This window comes from Pleurodeles waltl, chromosome 11 (assembly GCF_031143425.1).
Source record: "Pleurodeles waltl isolate 20211129_DDA chromosome 11, aPleWal1.hap1.20221129, whole genome shotgun sequence".
NCBI lineage: Eukaryota > Metazoa > Chordata > Amphibia > Caudata > Salamandridae > Pleurodeles > Pleurodeles waltl.
In genome coordinates this window covers 798,802,066-798,828,407 of record NC_090450.1, presented here as the reverse complement: position 1 = coordinate 798,828,407, position 26,342 = coordinate 798,802,066, and the positions used below count along the sequence as shown (strand labels likewise).

Here is a 26,342-nt window from a genome sequence, read left to right as displayed (position 1 = left end):
TGGTCCTCCCTCGTTTCTTGTTTCTATTCATGAATTTTCCGTTATTGTAATCAAGATCGGATTGCACATGTGCTTTAATGATCAGTTTGGCCAGGGCAGGGAAACAGCCAGGAATGCACTATGAAACTCTAACACTACCATGCGACATGGGGGGATTAATACCCTGGATCTTGAGGCCTACTTTCATGCAGCGCAGGGTAGCTTTTCTCACTATTGGGTGCATGGATCGGGGAATCTTTCACACCTACGATTGGAGCGAGCTTTGGCGGGCCCCCTCACACTGCTGCAGGTACTTTTCTGCAAACTGGTGTATTGGCACCAATTTTTCGACTTCTGAATTGTCATGACCTGCTTATGGAGAATATTGTTAGAGCGCCAGCACGGTTCGCTGTTGTATTCCCCATGCGCCCACGTAGACTGGTGCCTACGGTTCCCACTGGGGCAAGAAAAGGGCGTGGTGAAAGCTTTTGGTTCCCTTAATATACAAGTCATGAGTGACTACTTTGATAGGGGCATGATGTGTAGTTGGGATGGGGTCTCTGCACTGGTCGCTTCGCCCACTGTGCTAACGCATGTTCATTATTATAGAGCCAGACAGGTTATGCGCAGACTCCTAGGCAAGGATTTACAAGAGCCCCTGTAGTTGCTGCTTGATCCTCCTTGTTACAGTCATTTACTCCTACCCGTAATGCAGCTAGAATCTATGCACCTACACAGGTGGCACGCAGACCAGGCATGACAAAGGCCAGACTAGAGGGGCAAAGACATCTAGGAATTAATATAACAGACAAGCAACAATGATATTGTTGCTCAGTTACGCAGGTGGTCTCCCTATATAGTAGACACAAGTTAATTCACATAAAATAAATTAATACCGTGTAGTACTCACTGGTTAGACTTGTCAGATATAGACTGCTTGAAACCGCACAATGTATGCGCTGCAAGAAGGATGATGCTGGTATTGCTCGTGGATTCAAGGTTTTTGGAATGTGGTTCTCCAAGCCCTGGAGGCCATCATGAAGTACTCTTTACCCAGAGATCCATTATTGACCCTATTTGGATACAACAGATATACCCCCGGTGCAGACAGAAAGTTGGTTGCAAATGGCTTCTTACTGGCAAGGAGAAGGGTGACCATGTGTTGGGCACGTGGCCCCTTGCCAACTTTAAAGGAATGGTATAATGACATGATGTATTATAGTAAACAATCAGATGTTTACAGGGAGCTGCTCTCCAGCGGCAGCTGTCTACGAGATATATGGGGTTCATATCAGGTTTATCTCTGTAGAGTTAATGATGCTGACTCGGTGAGCTCTGAGGCGGGGGTGTTCGGGGCATATGAGACAACTCTTGATGCCACACCTAGATAGGGATGTGAACTGGGATACGGGAACAACATGGGAATGTATTTTGTTTTCACACCTTGGTGGCCTCCACATAATAATCCAAAGATGTAAATGAAACCAAATATTGTGCTGTGCCTGTGGTAAGATAAGTGTCTGTTATCCTCGATCATTCTCTCACTGAAGTTAAACATCTAGTCCGGGTTTTTTTCTCTTTTCCCTGCACCTTTGTTACATTACCTAAAAGCCTTGGTTCTCCAAACGTATTAACTGTCATTGATGATATTAACATGCCTGAACATTAAGTCTCCGATTGCTGTGGCTGTTTGTAATTGTTGAATAGTCAATAAAGGTACAAAAAAAAAAAAAAAGAAGTAGCCCCTATTGCCCATAAGGTAGGGTGCATAATATTTAAAAGGTATGGCATATAACATCCTTACATTGAGAAAGCTCTATAAGCTATTTTCACTATAACACGGTTGGCTGTTTCTTATGAAAGCCTTGGGATACAATATTATGGTTAATACATGTTATCTACACCTAGAAAACAGTTACAAATTTAAAATTTTGATTTTTTAAAACATTTATTACAAGCTCAAGTCAATGTTGAATTGGGATTTATAATACATATTTTGGTAAGAGGACTTTTATAAAGTCACTTTTTCCCTGCCTGACATCCCTGGAAGCTAAATCCCCATTTCGCCCTCTCCCTTCTGCCAGACAGTAATTAGCATTTTAATGGGTGTGGATGGGGTATTAACTTGTTCAGGGGACAGGAACAAAAGACCTTGGATGAGTGGGGGGGATTTGTTGCTTTGCCTTTGACAGGATGAACTGTGGGCTGGGTTCAAGGACTTGATTAACTTTAAACAGGCCTACCTTGCAGAGTTAGCTACCACTAAGGCCTACCGCACACCTTTCTTTTGTTCTCCCAGCCAGACCGGCGTCCACCACAGTGGGCCTCTTGTTGACATCAATCAGAGACATAAGTCTGCTGGAGGGTCAGGCTTGTTTGACAGGCTGCTGGCGATGTTCATAGGACATTTGGGGAGCACTTCAAAGGGTGGAAACAAGATGCCAAAACAATTGTGTACATGCTGTCTGGTGAACTTAGATTTTGTCCTACCAGACTTCGGTCTCTGACTTTGTTGTGGGTACAGGTACTGCTTAAAATTTGTCACTAGAATTGCCATAGTTAACTCCCCACATACAGCCACCAGAGCCCAAGTTTAGTGTGGCAGAAGACTTCAGCCATCTTGAAAATGCCAAAAGTGGATAGGGTTAGCCCCGGGAACATTTATCTCATTAGTTAGGGCACCCCCACGGGTCATTCACATCCAATAGCTTGTGTAAGGCATAAATGTGGCATCTCCAGGCACCCACTTCAGAACACTCCTGGACTTGTGGAAGATCATAGGAGGACAAAACCTGCTGCCCGAGACATAAGAAAGGCCCTGCAGGACTGGACTTGTTCTCCCTCTTGTACCCAGGACAAAGAAGTAGGCTCCAAGGATCAAAAGACTGGCCTCACGTTATAGCTAAATGAACAAGCAAGCCACAAGAGGCCTTTTCCTACATTTGCCCAGATGACCAGTGGCAACAGTGTCTGAACTAAACCCTCTTGTAGGCCTCTTTCTGTCACCTTGTGACTCACCTGAGGCCCTGGGTGGAGCTTTAGAAGTGTACTCCTGTGGTGGACTAAAGCCAAAGATAAGATCTTTGAACAGTACCTCCATCATGGTCAGCACCAAATTGGGCCTAGGTACTGTTCTACCACAACCACTGCTATCATTGGCACTATGAGCTTCTTGGCTCTATTTCTAATTACAACTTTACAAATTCATATCTCCAGTTTCCCTTATTGACTTTTTGTCATTTTGTTTGTTAAATTTTACTCTTTTTTTCGTTTACTGTTTTTTATTGCGTTGCATGAATACTGTACACATATTCCAACGTCAAGCCTGTCTGGTCTGTGCCATTGCTACCAGGGCGTTGACCTCAGGTTATTTCAGTGACAATGAGAGTTCACCCTGACAACGGCTATGAATATTACTTGAGATGGCTACTTACTCCTCTCAACTAATAACCACATTTCTTACAAACTGTATGAAGAAAGAGCTGTATACTTTTAAACCCACTTTACCTCCATTGGTGCACAGTGAATAGACACCACTGAGGCAGACTTTTAGTGTGTTTACAGAAATGGTGAACTGCCATAAATTGATGTTTTCCCTGCCTGTCAAACTTGAGATATCCTTGCCCATTTACCAATGGGGGAAATCATTGGGTTTCTATTGGCAGAGTCTCTGTCAGTTGTGATGGCAGACACCCTTAATCTAGCAGCCTGACTTCCACTGCACTCCAGGTCACAGTGGCACTTGGCCTGCCTCACTGGTTTCCTTCCAGGATCTCCAAGGAGAGCATGACCAGCAGGAGTATAATGTTAAAATGCCACTGATGCTGAGCGTTTGGGACCAATTTCTTTTGTTATGGATCAACAAACCGTAGTTCGGAGAGTTTGCTGCAGTTAACATAAGAACATTTGAGTGGGCCCAATGTCCAACAGTAGTGAAAGTGCATTTAGCATACTTGAGGCTTTACTTTCAATACACAGATTCCTGCCTGCAGGCATCTCTAAATGTGGTGGGTCCCTCACCAGGGGAGCAAAGGTACAGTCCCTGTTCAGCTGGAGGGCTGCAGGTCACTTATCATAGTTTAACTGAACACAGAAGTCTGTTGATGGTTGACAGAGGAGATGCTCTAACACAAGCCAATCCAATCTTTAATTAGAAAATGCATGTTAGTTTTTGTGCCTACCCACATTGTAAGCAAGATTCACACTGCTTAAATCCTGAAAAGATTTGACTACTCCACATAAGCATGTCCTTGTTATGGAATGTAGCTCCATCCACTTTTCAAGAGCCTTTTGCATAATACTAACATTTAAGGTGGTTGCAGTGCTCTTAATTTCTTGTCATTCAAGTATATTATTTTCACTAACTTTAGATGATGTATGCATGCATTAACACACACAGATATTGTCCATGGCAGACCATCTCACCAGTGCTTGTACTGTGATTTGCAGCAATCTGTTAAAAAATAGAAATCACACACATTCCATCTTCTTTACATGGACACAAGTCTATTCCGAATCAATTTTGTGCTTTGCATTTCACTACAATCCACCTTATTTTGTATCCATATGTTGGAAGGATATGGACTTCCATTTCCTGAAAGCACTGTCATGCTTTTCGATAATGGCATCAATAATCTAAGACGAAATTCAATTCTTTTTACAGCAACGAGGGAAAAAGCCAGGATTTGGAAGCCTATCTTCAAGAAACTTAAAAATATACCAGGGCTCTGTCTTCGAGCATGGCATGGTCTGGACTACCAATATGAAAACACCTTTCACATCTATCATTTTGGTGCCGCTCACTTTAAAATATGGTAAATGGACAAAGGCCTTACTAATATTTAGAAATGAACTAGCCAACTGCTGCTACTAAACATTAAATGAATTCCAATTATGACAGACAATGTCAATTATTACAAGAACAATGAAATCAAAGAAGAAAACATGTTATAAGATCTTTACATGCATTGGGCTGTACTGGAGCATCACTGATTTTTTTTTAAATTTACACTGCTTATAAAATTAACACAATTAAAACATGTTTAAAAGAATATCAGCTTTACTTGGGAAAGGTTGCTGTTGCAAAAATGATGTACAGGAGACATGAGATGGCACGATGAATAGCCTCTTTATCGTGTCCTCATTAAAATATCCAACATGGGCAGTCGACTGTTACAGTGCACTCAGTCTTGGAATTGAGAAATGTAAGGCAAAGGCCAGGTCAACAAAGCATGTCCATTCTCCTCTCATCTTACAGGCTAGCAGGCAGTGTCATGTCAATTGATGATGCAGGGGATCTGGACAACTATTTGTTCCAGTTGCACTCCTTGTTCCCTTTGACAATAGCTTTGCATAAGTAAGAAGTACTGTGAACGTTTTCTACATGAAAGGAAAACACAATAGATAGACACAGGTTAGATAGACTGTCCTAGTAACACTATAGCATTAGCACACATGATAATCACAAACAAGTTGCTATAAGAATCAGTCAAACAAACAGTACTCTTACCATACTGTATGTACTGCAAAAGGATAAGAGAGCTTTTATTTTAAATTTTGGCTGTATGAGAGCTGCCAGCTTCTGAGGTCTGGTCCACAGAGCAAAGACTGTGGCAATAAGAAGAGAATACAAAGTTCCTTAACTAATAAAGAGTTACTCAATATAGACACCCTGCTAGGAGTTTCTGGATGAAGGCCAACATTGTTATTTTGCACAGTTTCCTGATTTCTTCAACTGTAAATATTTTGTTAACCTGTATATGATCTGAAAAAGTATATAACATCAGAATAGTTTGCATCTGTCGAGCAATTCAATACCTTGGCACCAGAAAATGATTGTTAAAGATAAGTAACTTTGCTCCTTCAGCATGTGGCTTGGTACTGACTTTGTTGCTTAGAAAGTACTAAGCAAGGAAGCTCCTAAGCCTTTTATCTGAATATATTTTTAGTGACAGATGAAAATAACTAGCTCCTCTCTCTAGAGGTGATATGCAATCAGTTATACTGGTAGATGGTGCTACCTGATGTACAAGGGGGTGTTCTGCAAAGTTTCCTATAAGGGCCACTGCCAAATAGAGAAACACTTAAAGTCACGCAGTTTTAAGAGTTGGTACTAAAAACCCTTTGGATAGGGAATTAGGAGCAAAACTAACCCATCTGGAAAAACTTTCTTTTTAAGTATTTTGTCCTTCACTAGATTGTAAGTTGCAAAGAGTTGCACTGCGATATTTTCTTTTGGCCTATCACAATAATGCATTATAAGCCAACGGTATGCAAGGACTGTACTTGTCAGGAGATGAAGGATTAGAGAACAGGAAGCTGCACATCTGCCTATATGACAGGCACATAAGACATGAATTAGACCCTTGTAGATTTGATCAGGTGCACTCTCACAACTTTCTCATGCATGCGACACGCAGAGCCAGTTACACTACTCTTACTTCCAATGTTAACTGGATGAGGTAACAGGGGTGGGAGTGTGGGTTGGCGGTTGTCTTGTTGGGCTGCATTGTTTTGCAGTAATGTCCTGCTTATCGCTCGGACGTAGTTTTTGAACCATTCTCCCGATTAAGTATAGTGTGCATGTTGTGATTTTTCATCACTTGATTATGCAATCTTCCTCTGTACTGTATGTGAAATATTGAAAATGTTAATAAAGAGCAATTAAAAAAAGTACTACATGGCTAACATACTCCTACCAATCACTGAGGCACCACAAAGAAAGACAAAACCATCCTTCCACAATCTGATAATTTTATTACCATGTCGGGAAAATAATTACATAATATTATGATAACAAGCAGACCGTCACGATAACCTTCAGACCCAACACCTTTAAAATGTTCTAAGATGTCTTTCATACATTCTGCAAGGGGAAGTAGCTAGAACCTTACTCAACAAAGGCCCCATAACTATGATATTTTTTCTCTGGACTAAAAACCTCCTACATCAGACCACTTCTTAAGGAGAAGAACCTTAACCCAACCAACCATGCAAACTACCACCCAACATCCAATGATCCATTCTTAGGTAAAATATTTGAAAGAACAGTTTTACTCAACATTTCAGGTTCACAGAGGAAAATGACTTGAAGTCACACCAAAAAAAGGCACAGATTCAGCTCTTTTATCCATATGGCATGACCTCAAATTCACAGTGGACAAGAACAGAGTACTCACTTCATTGCTCCTGGGCCTATCAGCAGCATATCAATCAATCAATCAATCAATCAGTTTTTGTAGAGCGCAACTACTCACCCATAAGGGTCTCAAGGCACTGGGGCGGGAGGGCAGACAGAGCCTCATTTGAAGAGCAATGTCTTGAGGTTCTTCATATGTGACTGTCCACCACCATATTCTACTAAAAAAGAATCCATTGTCTCGGAATATGTTAAAACATTTTGAAATGGACTGCCTCATACCTCAAAGACAGGCACAGCTTGTTGTACCTACCACCTTTCACATAAGTCCCTCAAACCAAACATTGTGGGATCCGTCAAGGGTCCAGCATATATCCTCTCTTATTTAACATCTAACACCTTCACCAGACCTAATTAAATTAATCATCCTCAATTGTTATTACTATGCAAATGATACTCAAATCATAAGTGGCAAAGAAGATCTCTACAAATCAAGCTGTGATTACTGCCTCTATGTCTTAACTGCATGGATGGTGACTAATCACATAAAATTCAATGCCAGTAAAACAGAGATCATGACTTGTAGGAAAAAGGCACAAACAGCAGTCTACTGCCTTATGGTCGAAGAAACTTGAGGCTCTCCAGCCACATCAAGAGCCATAGGATCAGACAGACAGATTCAGATCTAGATATGTCAATAAGATAATAGAGCACCTTCTGCACAATGAATTCACTGTGATGTATCTTAACTTACCTTGGATACAAACAAAAGCTACAATCTATCATCAGAGTCCAAGATAGACTATGCCAAAATATTACACTGTGGCACCCCCATTTTCATCATAAACAAAAGTAAAATACAACTAACCCAAAATGTTGCTGCAGGACTTTTTCTCCACCTCTGCCCTACATAAAACATGACACGAGTCATGCAAGCACTCCACTTACTGTAGCTAGATGAACAATGTTTAAGGCACTCTTTATCGTCCAGAGTCCCACAACAAAAAGGACCACAATATCTACAAATTAAATTCAAGCAATACCAACAATAGGAACTGTGCTGCAGGTTTGCACAATGAATCAGCATACTGCCTTATAATAAGAAATCTATAGGAGGCACCACTTTTTCAGTACAAGCCGCCAACCTCTGGAACCCTCTGCCAGTCAGGATTCAAAGCATACAAACACATTTACAGTTCAGAAAAGAGTGAAAACATGACCTTTTCCAAAATTAATAGACCAACCCACAACACTGAACTAGAACTCCTTCAAGAACAATCTACAGTCAACATATATGGAACATCATTATTGCCCAGGTGAGTTACGAAGGGCTGACGAGATTCCAGCCAGGGTATTATATAGTAAAGTAAAATATATAACCCTGCCTGCCCTCACTAAATACTTAAACCATGTCATTTAGCATTTGTGCAGTTGATGGTAGTTCAAACAGACTGCATAATTATTCCCCTATGTTGCTTTGCAGTCTCATACTGACTAGGTCTCGTCTACCACCTTAGGCAGTCCACAGCAATAAACAATTCATCATCAACTGAACATGCACTGAATAACTAAAGAGACTTGCCACTTACCACTGGCCACTTTAATTTAGTCCACAACTTGCAGGTCCTGATTAACTACATACTATGACTGCTACCTGACATCAGAAAATGAGAACCACACAAGGGATAATTGCAATCAATTTCGTCCTAGCAGATCTCCAGACCATACCTCCTTCCAACTTATGACTGCTCAGGATCATAAACAAAAATCTCAAAATGGACAACCCTGTGCGGTTCTTAACTTACTGAATTGTATCATATGAAATAGCAAAAAAGGGCCTGCAGAGCTGATAAGCTTTCTAGAAACTCTAAATTAACTGTCCATCTCTGACACCTCTTCATCCATCATGCTGTTAAGAGCTGTGTCCTGTAACAGGATAACCATAGGTAGGTGGTCCTTACATATAGCATGAAAACATTTCCCATAGAAGATCAGAACAAGGACAACACCCTTCCAACCACACACCCTAAACAGTGCTGTATACTAACCATGTAGCGAAGTGCTTTAGCACCCCACATACATGCACTCTATGAAAAATACAGTGCAATACAAAAGGTCTCAGGGTGTAGATACATGCTCCCTTGACTCCTTATTTACAAGATAACACACTTAGGGCCTGATTCTGACCTTGGCGGTCTTTTCGCAAGACCGCCGAGTTACCGCCGCGGTAAAGACCGCCGACCGCGGCGGTATGCCGCTGCGCGTATTCCGACCGCTGGGAGCGTTCCGCCGGAATACCGCCAGCAGCCACACTGGCGGTCGGCGGGAAAGTGGAGACTGGTCAACCTCCACCGCCACGCCAGCAGAACACCGCCCCCAGAATTACGACCCACATTTCTGTGTGGCGGTCTTCTGTGTGGCGGTCTTCTGTTGGCGGTCTTCTGTTGGCGGTCACGTCCCTATGGCTCCCGTCGCCTCCCGGAGGACCAACGCACAAGGTAAGTTGATCGTCCGTGAGGGGAGGGGGTGGGGGGTGTTGTGTGATGTGTGCGTGCATGGGGGTGTGTAGAGGGGGTGTGTGAGTGCGTGCATGCGGGCGGGGGGTGCTGCTGTGCCTTTGGGCAATGTGTGTAGTTCGGCGGGTGCGCATGTCGGCATGTATGTGTGCGGGTATGTGCCCCCGTTGTGTATGTGTGTGTGTAGGGGGTGTGCATATGTGCATGTTGGGGGTGCGTGCATGTCGGGGTGCGTGTATGTGCATGTCGGGGTGGGGGGGGCAGGGGGTTTGTACCACCTCTGGGGGGTGGCAGGGGGGTGGAGGGTGTGGGGGGAGGACTCGTGGGGGGCAGTGGGGGGTGGGGGAGACCCCTATCAGTGCCAGGGAAGGAATTCCCTGGCCCCGATAGTGCCTACCGCCATGGTTCGCATGGCGGTTCCCGACCGCCAAAAACCACGGCGGTAAGCAGGGTCATGATACCGTTGGCGGTCTTGGGTCGACCGCCGGGCCGGAGTGTGCGAACTCCAGCCCGTCGGTCATGACCGCCGTGGCGGTCGGAGTGGGGAAGTGGCGGTCGATCGCGGCGGTGACCGCCGCGGTCAGAATGCCATTTTTCGGACCGCCGGTCTGTTCGCGGTCCGACCGCCGCCTCTCCGCCGACCGCCAAGGTAAGAATCAGGCCCTTAGTTTTCAAAGTTATCACAAGCTACAAAGGTGTCTTGCGAAAGATGTCCTAAATCCTCTGTCAAAACATAAGCATACACGTTTCTATCAGACATTTACAAACAGCAACATTAAATCATCTTCCGGGTCTTACATTTCAGTTTGCTACCAGAACGGACAGGCAATCTGGCATCTGAGAGTAAAAAAGTAATGGATCCCTGTTTCTCAAGAACCAGCCTGTTGGCCATGTCAAACAGTCATGTCTGCCAACCTAAACAGGTTTTTCTATAAGGCATCCCTGGGATTAAGTTTGGTAATGCTGCTTAAACACCAATACAATACTTTTAGGGAAAGCACATGGATTTGGGTTGCCACAATTTAGATGACAGTACTCTTAAAAGAAATAAAAATGCATAAAGAATGTCAAGCTATGTTTAGGTGAAAAAAAATAATGTATGACTATTATGGAACATAAATAATCAAAACTGGATCGATCTTTATTAATCATCAAAAATCAGTCCTAATTTAAAGAAACGACCCAGCCTGTTGTGTTTTCTAACTTCTAAATATTGAGAAGAGTAACTGGATAAAAAAAAAAAAACAGATTGACATAGGACTGTTTGTTATTGAAGCAGTGTTCAAATGCATAGTTGTACCTGTGCAGATGTGCTGAGGTAGGCGTTAAGAGTAAAATCACGAGAGAGACAAAAGCAAGAACCTGATGAGAGATGTCAGGTCTGATCAGTCTTACAAGCATAGCTGTTCAAAGTGGGGGGAAAAAAGGTCTGAAAGCCAAACTGTAGTGAATGAGTAGAACCTGCTTCACTAGCTGTAGAGTCATGTTGAAAGTCAGGTGCAGGAGTGCAAACATTGTGTCACTTAAAAATAATGAAACCACATGTATTAAAAAGTTAAACTGAAAACGTGCATGTTGGAAAATATGATCACTGTGGTGTCAGCCACCATGTGGTTCGACATATTAATAAATAACGGTCTAATGAAATGTATTTTGTTTATTCATAATTTTATGTACTGAAAGATGAATATTCATATGTACTGAAAGGATTTATAGTTTAAATATTATGAAATGTTTTACTCTTCATATTTTAGCATTGGTTTTAAAAAGGCCTCATGTTTTAGTGATTTTCCAGAGGAAATGTTTTAAAAGTGTTAACACTGCAAAATAATGTTTCTCTAAGCATCCTGTGTAGCTCGCACACTGTGGAAAAGTTATGTTCTTATGTCGCAACATTTGTTTGTCTTCGTGGGATAAGATAATATGTACCCAGGAACAACAGTCTTCAGTGCTCATGTATAACATGCAACAATTGTATTCTACTGCAGAAACCGGTGACTGCAGTGAGAGAAGATGAGCCAATCATGAATGGAGAAAATGAAGAAAAGATACTTCTGGAACGTGGAATAATTGTAATTGACTATAACCTAAACCACCCCATAGACTGGCCTAGAAGCTGAGCTAGTTGCTTTCTAGGGATTTAAGATAGCAAAACTGAGGTGATGTAATGGCGGTTCTTCTCAGTTAATTGTAGTTCTCAGTTGTCTACATATTTTGTTTTACCAAGCTAGTGAAAATATGTGTTCCTCTTGCTTAGATCTTTGCCTATGATTCTGTCAGTTCAGATGCTTTAAGGCCAAACTTTACTGAACTGTTCCCTAGTATGCCATTGCCCAATGAAGAAGACCAGAAGATGCTCAACTAATGAAGACATTGTTGCTTGCTGATCCATTTAGGAGAGGCTTAACCAAATGTGCATTTGTCTTTCTTGCAGATTTTATGTTTCCTCTCAACAGCCATTTCTGGTTAGTGCCATAGTCAGATGTTTTCCAAATTCATTTTTGTCTTCTTTTCTTTTTGCATGAAGCCCAAACATGCTTATTGAATCAGAGTAATAGTTAAGGATGCCACAATCTAATTTCGACTGTTTCATATAATTTGATTGTAAATAATTTACCTGTGATAACTAAATGTATTCTGTCTCTATCATTCATCTGTTGTTGTTGTTATTCTGCATGGCGAATGCTTAATGATAAATATTCTGTCCAGATTAAAATTGTTTAGAAGATTTGGTCAACCTGTGTTATTATTGTACCTTTATCAATTGGTCTTGCATTTGATTTACGTGATCTTAGCATTGTTAATCTAAAGGGCAATAAATGTTTGAACTTTATTAAACTGGTGCGGTCATTCATGGACACATAGTTCATGGTGCGTATAAATTACTGACTCTGAATTGAAAGTGATATTTATGGACTTGATCTTATTGATGTTGACTGTTAGGATGGTGTCCCACTCCTATCTGAGTCCAAAGATTTGTGTCGACTTCTAAGGGTAATTGATGGTTACCCTATACGTGTCACCATATAAATAAATTATCAAAATAAATATAAGGCTGGGCAGGCCCACATAGGCAACTGGAATCTCGGTCAAGGCTTGAGGTCTTCTAAGCGCTGAAGATGAATCGGAATTTGGGAAAAAGTTGCACAGAATTTCAAATTGCCATAAATAGTGTAGAAAAACAGTCAGGTAATAGCCTCTGAGAGGGCCAAAGAGACATTTTAATTGACCACAAAGCTTTTTTTTTATTTTTTATTTTTACTTTTTACCATATAGCATGCTTTCCAAAGCAGCCTGGGATACCAGGAGACCTTTCCAACATGCACCGGGAAATTCTCACACACTGGCCATGCTGCAGGACACACGTATATTGAAGGAGCTCAATAAAAGATTCTACTGGATGCTCTGCGTGGATTTCTGAAGAGAACTGAAATTTAAGTGGGATAGGGTTATGGCATAGAGGTTACAGATGGGGACTGGAGTAAGGCTTAGGTGCAGAAATAAAAATCTTCAATATTCAAAAATCTTCAAGTAAGGCTGTGTTGTGGCTGATACAGTCAGTGAGTGAAATAGAAATATAGAAGAGCAGGAACTCTTTGTCCTTGAGTGCCCATCTGATGCTGAGGAGTGTAGGTACTAGCCCTTCCAAATCAAAGGGGTGCAGGTACAGAGTACCTGATAATATCTGTTAATTTAAAGCAATGGATACAGTTTAATATTGTCCATTGCACTTAGTGCAACACACTCTGGCAGACTTGATGAATGTCTTAAATGTAAACTGAGAAGGGTTATGTACCTACACATGCCAAGGATATGTCCAGACATTTAACAGTTTGGGGATGAGGGGCACAGAGAGACTACAAGACAACAGATTGTGATGAGTCCAACAACGTAAGGCCTTGGCATATTTTACATACATAACTAAATTCAAAATGTGAAAATGGGCTGCAGAGTTTATGAAATGACTGGCTAGGTGAACAACAGCCAATCATTGGATATGTGCAGAAGCTCCATGGTAGAAGGACAGATCAGAGACATCGAAGAGTTTATTGAAGTGTTCCGTAGAGCTGTGGTGGATGAGAGTATTGCTGACACATGTACGGGATCTAATATATTCCTACGAAAGGGTGCATTTGGAGATTTGAGAGAGATGGTGCACATGCATCAAATCCTGAACTGACTCGTTCTTCCTCACCAGCCATACCATAGTGGAAATGGCAGTGGTCATAGAAGAAAGATGGGATGTTGATACCTACATCAACTAGATAAAAGACAAACCGAGCCTATACACCATTATTCCTGGACAGTAATTTATATATTTTAATGTGAAATGCTCTTTTCCCGTGTAGACGACTGATGATCTTGTACACACTTAAAAAAATGTTGGAATCACTTTATTTTAGTTTGTAATGGTGTTATTGATACTAAAAAAGAAAGATATGACAAACTAATAAAGATAGGATTAAAAAGTTGACACAAGGCTTCAAGTAGGTCTCAAAGTAAAGGTCCACTTGATGAACGACTGCAAGGGCCTTTCCATGAGATACAGTCAGCTAGGCTCTTTTTAGATGCTCAGGTATGAAGGACGGGAGCCCAAAAGGAAAAGCCGGACCCACCAGTCACTCTACTCCAAAACCTCATGCACTTCCTCTTTGCAGCGGCATCATTAACAAGGCATATGTCCAGGAGGCTTGCAGACAATTCCACTGATTTTTACACACCATGGAGACTGCATTTGAAAAGGCTGGTTGTAGGCTGCCTTGAAGGGCAGTCTACTGGTGGTCTGACAGAACTGCTCATTATATGTGATTATGCTTACGTATATAGGGGTTTCATTTCTGGCCTCTCAGCTACAAGAGAGAAACCTTGCTAAGGCAGCTGAAAAGAGAAGCCTGGCCTAATTCTGAGGTGAAGATTATCTGTGGGGGCATCAGAGTTGCCTGTGGGTAGGGCAGAGGAACTGCTGGGACCACTCAGCGTGAAAGAGGAGATCCTTACTCAAAGAAAGTGAAAGACAAACATCGAGGCCAAGTTTCAAAGAGGTAGAAATGGGCCTGGCTAAGAGGAAGGGAAATATGTGACTCAAACTTGCTTTTGTAGGAGGCCTGGGGTCGTAGACCGCAGAACAGCTTCTGGTAGGTTTCCCAGTATATAGTGGAAACAGCACTTTCAAGTGGTCCATTCTGCAAGTGATATAGTGAGCGAAGAGTAGAGACATTTTGAAAAGCTTATGATTGTAAAGTACAAGTTACTTACCTTCGGTAACAATATATCTGGTAGAGACATATTCTAGTTGCAGATTCCTTACCTTTGAATTTCCCCAGGCGTCAGTCTGGATCCAGAGATTTTTCTTCAAACAGTGCCTCTGAGCGCTGTCAGGTGGCATTGGTCGACTCTGCGGGCATCGTAGGCATGGTGACGGCATCGCAGTCGTATATAGGCACCACCCCGGCGTGCTGACGTCAGTTTTTTTTCACAACTTTCCATGCCAGTAGTGCGGAGCCATGAAGAACACAGAGTGGTGCACCAAAACTAGGGCCCTTAAAGGGAAGTTCCTGTCCCTAGAAATCTGTTCGCAGTGTGGGGAGGATGGGTGGGTCGGTAAGGAATCTGCAACCAGTATATGTCTCTACCAGCTATATCGTTACCGAAGGTAAGTAACTTGTACATCTCACAGAGACTTCTAGTTGCAGATTCCTTACCCTTGAATAGATACCCGAGAAATACAATCCCCGGTGGTGGGCTGCGAACCAAGATCACACCAAGAAGTCTTGCAGGATCGAACGGCCAAAGTAGCCGTCCCTGCGGACATGACTGTCCAGGTAGTAGTGTTTGGTAAAAGTGTGCAGAGATGCGCATGTTGCTGCCTGACAGATATCCAGGAATGGAACACCCTGTGCTAGCGCTGTGGTAGCAGCAGTATCTCTGGTGGGCACACAAACGTTCAGGAGGCTGCTTCTTAGCCAGAGCATAGCACATTTTGATGCACAAGAGCACCTATCTAGAAATGGTTCTCTTCTGCACCGCCTTCACCTTCTTTGTACCCACATATCCCACAAAGAGTTGATCGTCCAACCGGAAATCTTTGGTACGATCAAGGTAGAACACCAACGCTCTTTTTGGGTCCAGACGGTGGCGTCTCTCCTCTTCATGTGAGGGATATGGGGATGCATAAAAGGTAGGCAAGGTGATGGACTGCCCGACATGGAAGGGTGTCACTACCTTAGGTAGAAAAGAAGCTTTTGTGCAAAGTACCACTTTGTCAGGAGTTATTGTCAGGAAAGGTGGTTTAGATGAAAGAGTCTGAAGCTCACTTACTCTGCGGGCAGAGGTGATGGCAACTAAGAAGACAGTCTTGATGATTAATAGCTGTAAAGGACAGTTGTGAAGCGGCTCAAACTGGGCACACATAAGGTATGTTAAAACTATGTTCAGATCCCATTGGGGCATGATAAATGGGGTAGGAGGCAAAAGATGTGTGAGGCCTTAAAGAAACATCGCAACAATGGGAGATTTGAATAAAGAAGGTTGATCTGGTAACCTCAAGAAAGCAGAGATAGAAGAGAGATATTCTTTAAGGGTGCGCAGGGTGGAGCCCTGTTGGGCAAGGGAAAGAATAAAGAGAAGGACCTGAGAGAGAGGAGCAGATAGAGGATCAACAGATTTGTTGATGCACCATGCCACAAATTTCTTCCAACGACAGGCGTATACGGCTTTGGTTGAGGGACAACTGTCTGCCAAGATAACATTACAAACTTCGGGTAGCAGGTCAAAAGACGTCAACTGTCGCTGCTCAATCTCCACGCAAGGAGGCGGAAGGTGGACAGGTTCGGGTGGCCCTTCCCTGCTGCTGCAACAGAAGATCCTCCCGAAGAGGCAGTCTGATCGGAGGAGCTATGGCCATGCTCAACAGCTCGGGATACCAAACTCTTCGTGCCCAGTCTGGAGCCACCAGGATTACTTGGGCCCGTTCTTGCCTGATCTTCTTCAGAACTCTGGGCAGAAGTGGTATGGGCGGAAAGGTGTACAGGAGGACTGAATTCCACTTGTGACTAAAAGCGTTGCAGAGCGAGTGCCACCTTGGAAACGCCATCGCACAAAACAGCTTACATAGCTCGTTCTCAACGGAGGTGAACAAGTCTAACCAAGGGTCTCCCCACTGAAGGAAGAGACCTTGCCCCACCTCCGGATGGAGACGCCATTTGTGATCAACCACGCATCGTCGGCTGAGTTCGTCTGCCCTGGCATTCAAGGAGTCCGCCAGGTGTTGAACCACCAGGGAAATGCTCTGATGTTCCAGCCAAGTCCAGAGGTGAAGTGCCTCTTGACAAAGGGTCCACGACCCCACTCCGCCTTGTTTGTTGCAGTACCACATGGCAGTTGTGTTGTCTGTGAACACCTTCACTGTTTTCCCTTTGAGAGAGGGGAGGAATGCTTTTAATGCTAGTCGAATCGCTCAGAGATCCTGAAGATTGATATGGAGCCCGGTTTCCGCTGGAGACCAGAGGCCTACGATCTCCGCCTCTCCCATGTGGCTGCCCCATCCCAGGAGTGACGCATCTGTCAGTACTGTAAGATCTGGTTGGGGAAAGGAGAGGGATCTGCCTTTGACCCAATCCTGATTCATTAACCACCAGTGCAGGTCTCTCGCAGGTCCTTCCGTTATCTGGACCTTGTCAGAGAGATTCCCCTGTTGCTGTGCCCACTGGAACTTCAGGTCCCACTGCAGAGCCAGCATATGCAGTCTGGCCTTTTAAACTAGCAGGAGGCCATGAGGCCCAGCAGCCTCAGAGTCATTCTCACCGAAATCCAGCATAGAGGCTGAAACATCGGTATCATAGCCCGAATATCCTGGACTCGCTTTTCGGGAGGATACGCCCGAAACTGCACTGTATCCAGAACAGCTCCGATGAAAGGGATGGTCTGAGAAGGAGTCAGGTGTGACTTCGGAACGTTGATAGTGAACTCCAGTGAATGCAAAAGGTTCGCCGTAGTCTGGAGGTGGGAGACCACTGTTTGGGGCGAGTTTGCCTGGAAACCCTAACCTGTTCCGATGGGATGCCACCACTACCATTACTTTCGTGAACACCCAAGGGGCACCGGTAAGGCCAAAAGGGAGCACAGTGAACTGAAAGTGCGTGTGACCTACCACTAATCGTAGGTAACGTTTGTGGGCCAGCAAGACGGGGATCTGAAAGTATGCGTCTTTCAAGTCCAACGCGCTACCATCCAGTCTCCGGGTTCCCGGGCAGATAGGACCTGAGCTAAAGCCAACATTTTGAACTTCTCCTTCCTGAGGAAGAGGTTGATGGACCTAAGATCTAATATAAGATGAAGACCCTTGTCCTTTTTCGGCACCAGAAAGTAGTGGGAATAGCAACCACAACCTACTTCTGGCAGCAGAACCCTCTCTATAGCTCCTCTGGCCAAAAGGGCTTGGACTTTGTCGCAGAGAAGTGCCATATGATCCTCCGATATGCGATTGTATGAAGGTGGCATGGCAGAAGGAGGTGTCTCGAAGGGGACAGAGTAGCACCTTCGGGCAATCTGGAGAACCCACCTGTCCGAGGTAATGGACTGCCATTAAGGCAGGTGATGGTGAATCCTGCCACCAATTGGTTCCTGGTGTACCCCCGGACTAGGAAGGTTTGGAGGCTGAGGAGGGGGTGGGGATGGGCTGGGTGACCCGCTGGCGCCCTGATCCCCAGGGGTGTGGGAACCCGCACAGGCGCTGTACAGCATGTGCAGATCGATGGCCAAGGGGGGAAAGAACACGGTTGGGTGCCCCTTTCGATGCCACAAAAGGGGTGAAAGGCGGACTGCTGGGGTCTAGGAGCAGGTGCAAGGCCAAGGGACCGGGCAGTTACTCGGGAAACCTTGAAGTGTGTGAGCGCTGAATCCTCCTTGTCTCCAAAGAGATGTGTGACATCAAAAGGCATGTCAATCAAAGATTGCTGGACGTCCCCTGAGAAGCCAGATGTTCTCAGCCAGGCGTGGCATCTCAATGCCACCGTCGATGCAATCGATCTGCCCAGAGAGTCGGTTGTATCCAGTCCACAATGAATCATGAATTTTGCTGCGTCACTCCCATCGGTCACAGCTTCGGAAAGGAGAGTCCGGGCCTCCTCTGGAACTCTAGGCAGCACTTGCGTGACCATATCCCACAGAGTATGGAAATAGCGGCCCAAAAGGCATGCGGTGTTCACAGACCGCAGCGCTAGACTGTTGGGAGAAAACAACATCTTCCCCAAGTTTTCCAGTCTTTTTGATTCCCTAAACGGGGGTGCGACAGGTAATGTGCCCAACGAAGATGAAGCCTGGATGACAAGGCTCTCAGCCGTGGGGTGTTGGGTCAGGAATTTTGGGTCTGTCAGCAGGGGGTGATGCCGGCTGGCAAGCATCCTATTCACAGGAGCCCCTGTGCTGGGACGTCCGTCAGTGCCTCATTAACGGGAAGAAGGGGTTCTGATATGGAAGACCCTGGATGAAGCACGTCTGTTAGGCTATTAGGCCTAACCTCCACAGAAGGTAGCTCAAAGTCCAAGACCTCAGCCTCCCTTCTCACCACCATGGAGTATGAGGCGTCCTCCTCCGTGGCCACAGTAGGAGGAGAGAGCATACCAGTGTCAGGGGAGGTGTCTACACCACTGGCATCACCCAAATTCTTCACCCAGTCCACATTTGAGAGTCAAGCTGGTTTTCTACAGGGTCCAGCGTCCCCTCCAAACTCTCCCTATATCCATACCCGTAAGCATAAGGGTCTGGATCAACCCTGGGCCCAGGACAGCCCATAGAGCCGATAGAGAACGGAATCGAAGTCGAGCAACGTCGTTCCGGCTGTGGGTCGTCAGGCATGAGAATGGGATTGACGTTGATTGTGGGTCCAACCGACATCGGGAGCACCGACGCCAGGGAAGGTCACTGTGGCACGACCGGCATCGGGACGGATCCGAGATTTGATCTGGAGGAGCCCTACGGAGCCGTGGCCGAAGCCGAGGGGGCCTCCACCAACTGACCTGTGCCAGAGGGTGCCGAAGGTAGGTCGGTCTGCCCAAAAATGAGGCGCATTGCCTCATAAAACTCAGGGGTGGCGCCGGCTCCTGGGAAGTTGGTGAAGCGTGGAGCGGACCCAGATGAAGGCTTCGAGGGCAGAGGCCTAGAGCATCTACGCTCCTACTCCGCATCATCCGAACGATGGGGTGAAGTCGAAGAACACTTCTCCTTCTTCGACTTTTTCTTATGACCCGAATGTCCCGATGCCTTCAAGGACGAAGAGTGGTGGTGACTCCGTGGTCAGTCTCGAGACCTTCCTCTCGAGCGATACCGTGAGCGCCACAGAGATGAGTATCCGGCTGCCATTAGCTTTAGGGACCACTCCCTCAAAGCTTTCAGGTTCTTGGCCCGACACTCTCAGCATGATTTCGGGTCGTGATCGCGCTCCAGGCACAAAAGACACACGAGGTGCAGATCCGGATAGGAGTCGCAGGGCTTAAACGCGGGCTTGCAGGACATCCCTTGACGCATCCACGACCTCGTCAAAAAGAAGTCGACAAAAATGATGTTGGAGCCAAAAAGTGACTGAGGTAGCTGTTCTCCGGATCTGCGCATAGGCTGGCACAGAAAGAAATTAACTGACGTCAGCGTGCCGAGGTGACATCTATATACGACTGTGACTTCATCACAACATCAACGACGCCCGTGGAGTCGACCGACGCCACCTGATGGCGCGCAGAGGTACTGCATGAAGAAAAATCTCCAGATCCAGACGGACGCCTGGGGAAATTCAAAGGTAAGAAATCTGCAACTAGAAGTCTCTATCAGATCTTTCTTTCAATGGTTTTCAAAGTATGGGAAACCATGGTAAACCTTGGAGTGGTCAGAAGAGGAGATCAGTGTAGGGCCATCCACCCACATGACTATAACTAAAGGTGGCCAACAATGTAGTAAGAGCATATCTGTAAGTGTGAACACTATTTGAAGACTGCCATGCCACAAACATATGCGATATAACTTTGACAAACTAGCAAGAAGGAAACTACTGTAATTTATAGAAGAGAGGTAGTTGTGGCTAAAGACTGAACATGGTACGGGGGTGGGCTAATCTCCTGTTGCCTTAGTGATGAAAATGGCAAAGCATAAAACTCTCCAGAGGCAAGACCAGTGAGGACAGCATTTGAATTGAGTAGTGAAAACGATTCCCACTTACTGTGCGCTAGTGTCCAAAAGGGAAGCTCAATGTGAAAATCTTTTAATTCCTTGTGTCATCAGAAAGTACTGTACTGACACCCGATAAAGTGTAGACCCATCTTCTGGCTTTAGCGTGGACACATGGGGACCAATGGCTCTGCCCAGTCCTTGGATCTCAAGCCAGGGAATCGCAGAATTAACTTTGTGAATTTTGGAAGTTATTGACTTTTACATTCTTTACGAAGTAACTGAACTTGCTGTGCTGCTTTTAAAAAGGCACAGCCTCCAGCTGGTGACAACTGTGCTCCTCGAAAGATAAGGTGCATCAGCGGCCACTTGTGATTAACCCACAATGAATTCCCTTGAGTTTTCACAGTGAATTTGAGTTGACGTGAACCTTAGAATAGTTACTCAAAAATGCGTATCTTCAAATAGACTGATCTAACTGTCGTCGTTTAGATTTTACTTTAATTATAAAACAATTATTTGAGCTTTAACGAATGGGTTCTTAAATTACCTGCTTTTTTGTTAAGGCCTGTACCTTTCAATCACATTCTCTGGCAAAAGGCCTGTTGTCTTAACAGTCACTACTTGGGGTAAACAAAGTAGTAATTGCCCATCAAAGCGTTAAACTACAACTGTGTGAGAGATTCAATTCCTCCTCTCCCCCCAAAAGACGGCTTTCTCCAAGCAGCTATTCGAATTACCTTTGTCAATCTTGAGCTGGAAAAAATGATAATTCTAATATCTTTCATAACTCTTACTTTGAAAGAGTTATCAAAATCCAGTTGCAAATGTGAGCCCCCTGTGTAGAAATATATTTTTGAACAAGTGCTGTATTGCAACAGCGACAACAAACAAATAATTTTGAACATATAACTATAAGTCTAGTCGGGTTAGAGAGATTACCATAGATCGTACTAGAGCCTCGACATACAGACGTCTGATCAGGTGGCATTTTCGGAGACAACTTGTCTTACTTCTCCATGCCTTATCTGACAGAATGGTAACTAGGCAACATGCTTATGTATAAACAATTCAGCTATGTGCATCTGTGATCAATATGTGCAAGTCACTGCAACAAGTAAACTTCAATTGCAACACTGTTTTAGATAATGATAGTTAGTGACATTACCAAGCATGAATGATCACATGAGCTAGATAACATGGTCTTCTAGAGCCCAGCAGCAATCTCATAAGCACTAACTGGGGGTGGAGGACCTTCCCTGATTCTGTGATTGCAAGACAGGCTGCTTTGGAAGATGCTAGTTCCAGAAGGGTATCACGCAACTGCCAAACTAACCAAAATGAGCATGGGAAACACAAGAGTAGAGTTTGGTGGAAAACTGTTCACCTAGGTGACGATCTGCAATGATGACTAGCGGCATTGGCACTGTATTATTCAGCTTCCATGTGGCTGTGATGAGAGCAGTTAAGTTGGTTTTCCATTACTTTCCTTAATCCAATCAAAATGGAGGATACCAAGGCTAATTTCAGAACTCATTCACCAAACACTAAAAGTGATGGGAGTCATTGGACCCGCTTATTCAAGTAGGATCATGATGTTCTTATTAACTTCTTAAATCAGACTATGGCCCTCATTACAACATTGGCGGTAAAAGCCGCTTACTGCCGTGCAGAAGACCGCCAACACACCGCTGCGGCCGCGGAATTCCGCCACAGCTATTATGACCCACATTTCGGAATCCGCCAAAATTCAGACACCCACACAAGTCCGCCACACCAAAGGCCAGTGATAAACTGGCGAAAACAAAACCTCCACCATCACGCCAACAGAAATACGCTCACACTATCACGACACACGAATCCCTGCTGCGGTTTTTCAACCGCGGTATTCGATTGGTGGTACACACCGCCGCGCTCAAAATACACACAGTTCTACAAAACACAGCCACATTGGACAATTCGAAATACACACACCTGATGCACATACACACACCACTCCCACACACCCATTACAATATAAAACACACATCACCCACAAACCCCTACTACCAAAAATTCTGAAAGAAAGCCAGAGAGAGACAGCACCAGCAAGAACAACAGCATCCACAGGAACACAACACCATCACCCACAGAACTTCCACGCACCTCACACAACACCCCACTACATATCAGCACACTTATCACCACATACTCCACCCCACACATCACCTACACCACCCCATGGCACGGTAAAGACACCCCAGGTTCTCGGAGGAGGAGCTAAGGGTCATGGTGGAGGAAATTGTCCGGGTAGAGCCACAGCTATTTGGATCCCAGGTGCAGCACACCTCAATTGCAAGGAAGATGGAGCTATGGCGAAGAATAGTGGACAGAGTCAACACAGTGGGACAGCACCCAAGAAATCGGGAGGACATCAGGAAGAGGTGGAACGACCTAAAGGGGAAGGTGCATTCTGTGGTCTCAAGACACCACCTGGCGGTTCAGCGGACTGGCGGCGGACCCCCACCTCCTCCCCCACAACTAACAACATGGGAGGAGCAGGTCTTGGCGATTCTGCATCCTGAGGGCCTCGCAGGAGTAGGTGGAGGAATGGACTCTGGTAAGACAAATCTTAACTATTACATCCCCCACCCTACCTGCATGCCATCACATACCCCCACCCTCACCCTCACCTCCAGCACTCAAACTCCTCACATATGTCCCAACATCACAAACCACCCATCCCAACACCAAGCCATGCATGCAAAAACAAAGCATGGACACCCATCACTAAAGCATTCCCACTGTACATACCCATACAACCCCCTAAACCATCATCACACAAGGTCCTACACTGAAATGCAAGCACTGGGGTACATGGTCACCCACCCATTGCACACCATGACACACACAGATGTAATAACCATCCTTTTATACCCCTGCAGGACACCTACCCAACGTCACCGGACAGGAGGGTCCACACCACCAACAGAAGAGGCCCACAGTGATGACAGCAGCTCTGTCCAACTGGATCGAGGTGACCAGCCAGGCCCATTGGGGACCTCGTGACAGTTGGTTCCCCTCACCCAGTCACATTCCACCACAGACCTTCCCCCCTCTGGAAACACCAGCACAGCACCCACCCAGCGGGCCCATACCTCCGTCCCCAAGACACGTCAATCACTGTGTGTCCACCACTACAGGGAACCCAGGATAACCCACCACCCCAACAACAACAGGGACCTGGGGGCAGTGGCAGTGGGCACACGGTCAAGGGGACAGAGGCCCAGGAACACAGGGGAACTGGGAGGGCTGCTGTGCGACAGGGGTTGGACAGGCCAAGGGAACCCACTCTCCACAAGGCCCTCTCCTCCATCATGGGAGCCTACCACCACTCCCAGGAGACGATGGCAACGGCACTGGCCAAGTTTCAGGAGACCCAGCGCCTGCAGGAGAAACAGTATATGGGCTTCAGGGAGGAACTCAGAACCATCAGCTCCACCCTGGGCACCACCGTAGGGGTGCTGAAGGAACTCGTCAACACCAGAGGGACACTGTGGCACTACAAGGGGACCCTGACACTAGCATGGACGATGAACTGCCCACCACCTCCGCCGGCGCTAGTGGACAGGACGCCCGCCACAGGACCACCACAGCAGCACCCCGCCCCCTGCAGAGGGAGAACCACCCCGCAAACGGTCCCTGAGATCCAGGAACAAGACAGAGCACGATGCCAAGACCCCCGCCAAGAAATGAGACCACCCTGATTGTCATCCTACTGTCCCACTTTGTCACCCTGTCCATATTGAAACTGCCCCAGCTCCACTTCCTATGCCCGAATGGGCAATGCACCTGTGAGACTAATAGACTGGACTCTGCCATGGCCATTCCTCCGCCATTAACCCTCACCATTTTACTACCCCCTCCAATATTGAGCACTTAAATAAACACACTTAAAGCACAAAACCATCTGGAGTCTGTCTGTGCTTTCGAAATAGTGTATCCCTAGGATATGGCAGTGGGCAAACAACCCACTGTAGAGACTTGTGAGACTGTGGCTTTGCACTCCCCAGGATTGAACAGTGGGCAAACCACCCACTGTAGAGGCTTGTGAGACTGTGGCTTTGCACTCCCCAGGATATGGCAGTGGACAAACCACCCACTGTAGAGACTTGTGAGACTGTGGCTTTGCACTCCCCAGGATATGGCAGTGGGCAAACCACCCACTGTAGAGACTTGTGAGACTGTGGCTTTGCACTTCCCAGGATATGGCAGTGGGCAAACCACCCACTGTAGAGACTTGAGAGACTGTGGCTTTGCACTCGCCAGGATGGAACAGTGGGCATGTGGCCCCCTCGTGGATTTGGTGTCGTGCACTCAAGCGGCTGAGGTGCCCCCCTTTCCCTCCCACTGAGGTGCCTGTTTAGTTGCTCTCTGATGCCCCTGCAGTCTTCTCTCTGTCATGGTCGGGAATCTTGTTTGGGCCTCGCCCATACCGTGTGGTCCCAGTGTTCCACGGACTTTCTTAGAGGACTACCTGGACTACTATGCTTGGTATATATTTTGTACATGGTGTATATATATATTTCTGCCTACTTGCTTTTAATATATTACAATGGTTACACTCATTTTCTATTGTCTTTGCATTCTTCAGGGGGGTTTGGGGGTGTAACTGTGATGTATTGATTTGCATTAGTGTTTGTGTTGTAGTGGGTGAGGGTGGGGGTGTTGCGTGTGTATGTCCCTGTTTTTTCCCTCCCCCTCCCCTGTGTCGTAGGTGCAGAACTCACTGTGGTCTTCGCCACCCGCGTTCGTGCTCTCTGGTAGAGGAGCGGGAATACTATTGCAGGGAGAATTTGGAGTTCCGGATCCATGGCGTCCTCGTTCCTCGTGGGGTGTGTAGAGGTGAGCGTTTTTCCTTCGGGATTCCAGTTTCCGCCGTGTTTTTATCCACGGTGAATTCGCCCCGGAAAAGGTGGCGGATTGGCCTGTCATAATAGTGTGGGCGGTACATTGTCTCCCGCCTGTCTGTTGGCGGTGACCGCCGCGCTGTTTGTTTGTACCGCTGTGGCGGTCAGAGTGTTAAAGTGGCTGTCTTTGTTGGCGGTTTCCACCACGGGCATAATTGCATTTCTTTTACCGCCGGCCTGTTGGCGGTCTTACCGCCACTTCAACACCGACCGCCAGGGTTGTAATGACCACCTATGTGTTATTTCCTTGAAGAACAGGAAGGAAGGACCTCCTAGCTGGAAGATGGCTTATATCTTCAGCATATTAATAGGCTGTCTGACATGCTCTAATATCAAGCCGTGTAAGATGTAAGATATACATTGTTACACCCACTCAGTCTTCAATGAGTCTGTTGTGAATTTTTCCTGAGCTGAGGAGCAAAGTCCTGTGAACAAGTTTCTCTCTTGATCCGATAATAAAGACATACCTTGGGGTAACATATTTTCCTTAAACCAAGCCATTCTTTTGTCTCCAATGGTTGGAGAGGTGAATTTCTTTCTTTGCAAAAATAACTTACTGACAAAGCTAAGTTGAAAACAAATCTACCTCTATTGTCTGGCACTTTA

At 45.6% G+C, this 26,342-nt stretch overlaps 1 protein-coding gene across 1 annotated transcript in view; it reads right to left on the bottom strand.

Annotated features, from left to right (window-relative positions):
* Window positions 1–1,908: 1,908 nt before the first annotated feature.
* Window positions 1,909–26,342, bottom strand: part of RBM19 (RNA binding motif protein 19) — a 478,795-nt gene continuing 454,361 nt past the window's right edge. The window contains exon 25 of the mRNA XM_069214526.1: window positions 1,909–5,358. The gene's annotated coding sequence lies outside the window, so the exon portion shown is untranslated. The remainder of the gene's footprint in view (window positions 5,359–26,342) is intronic.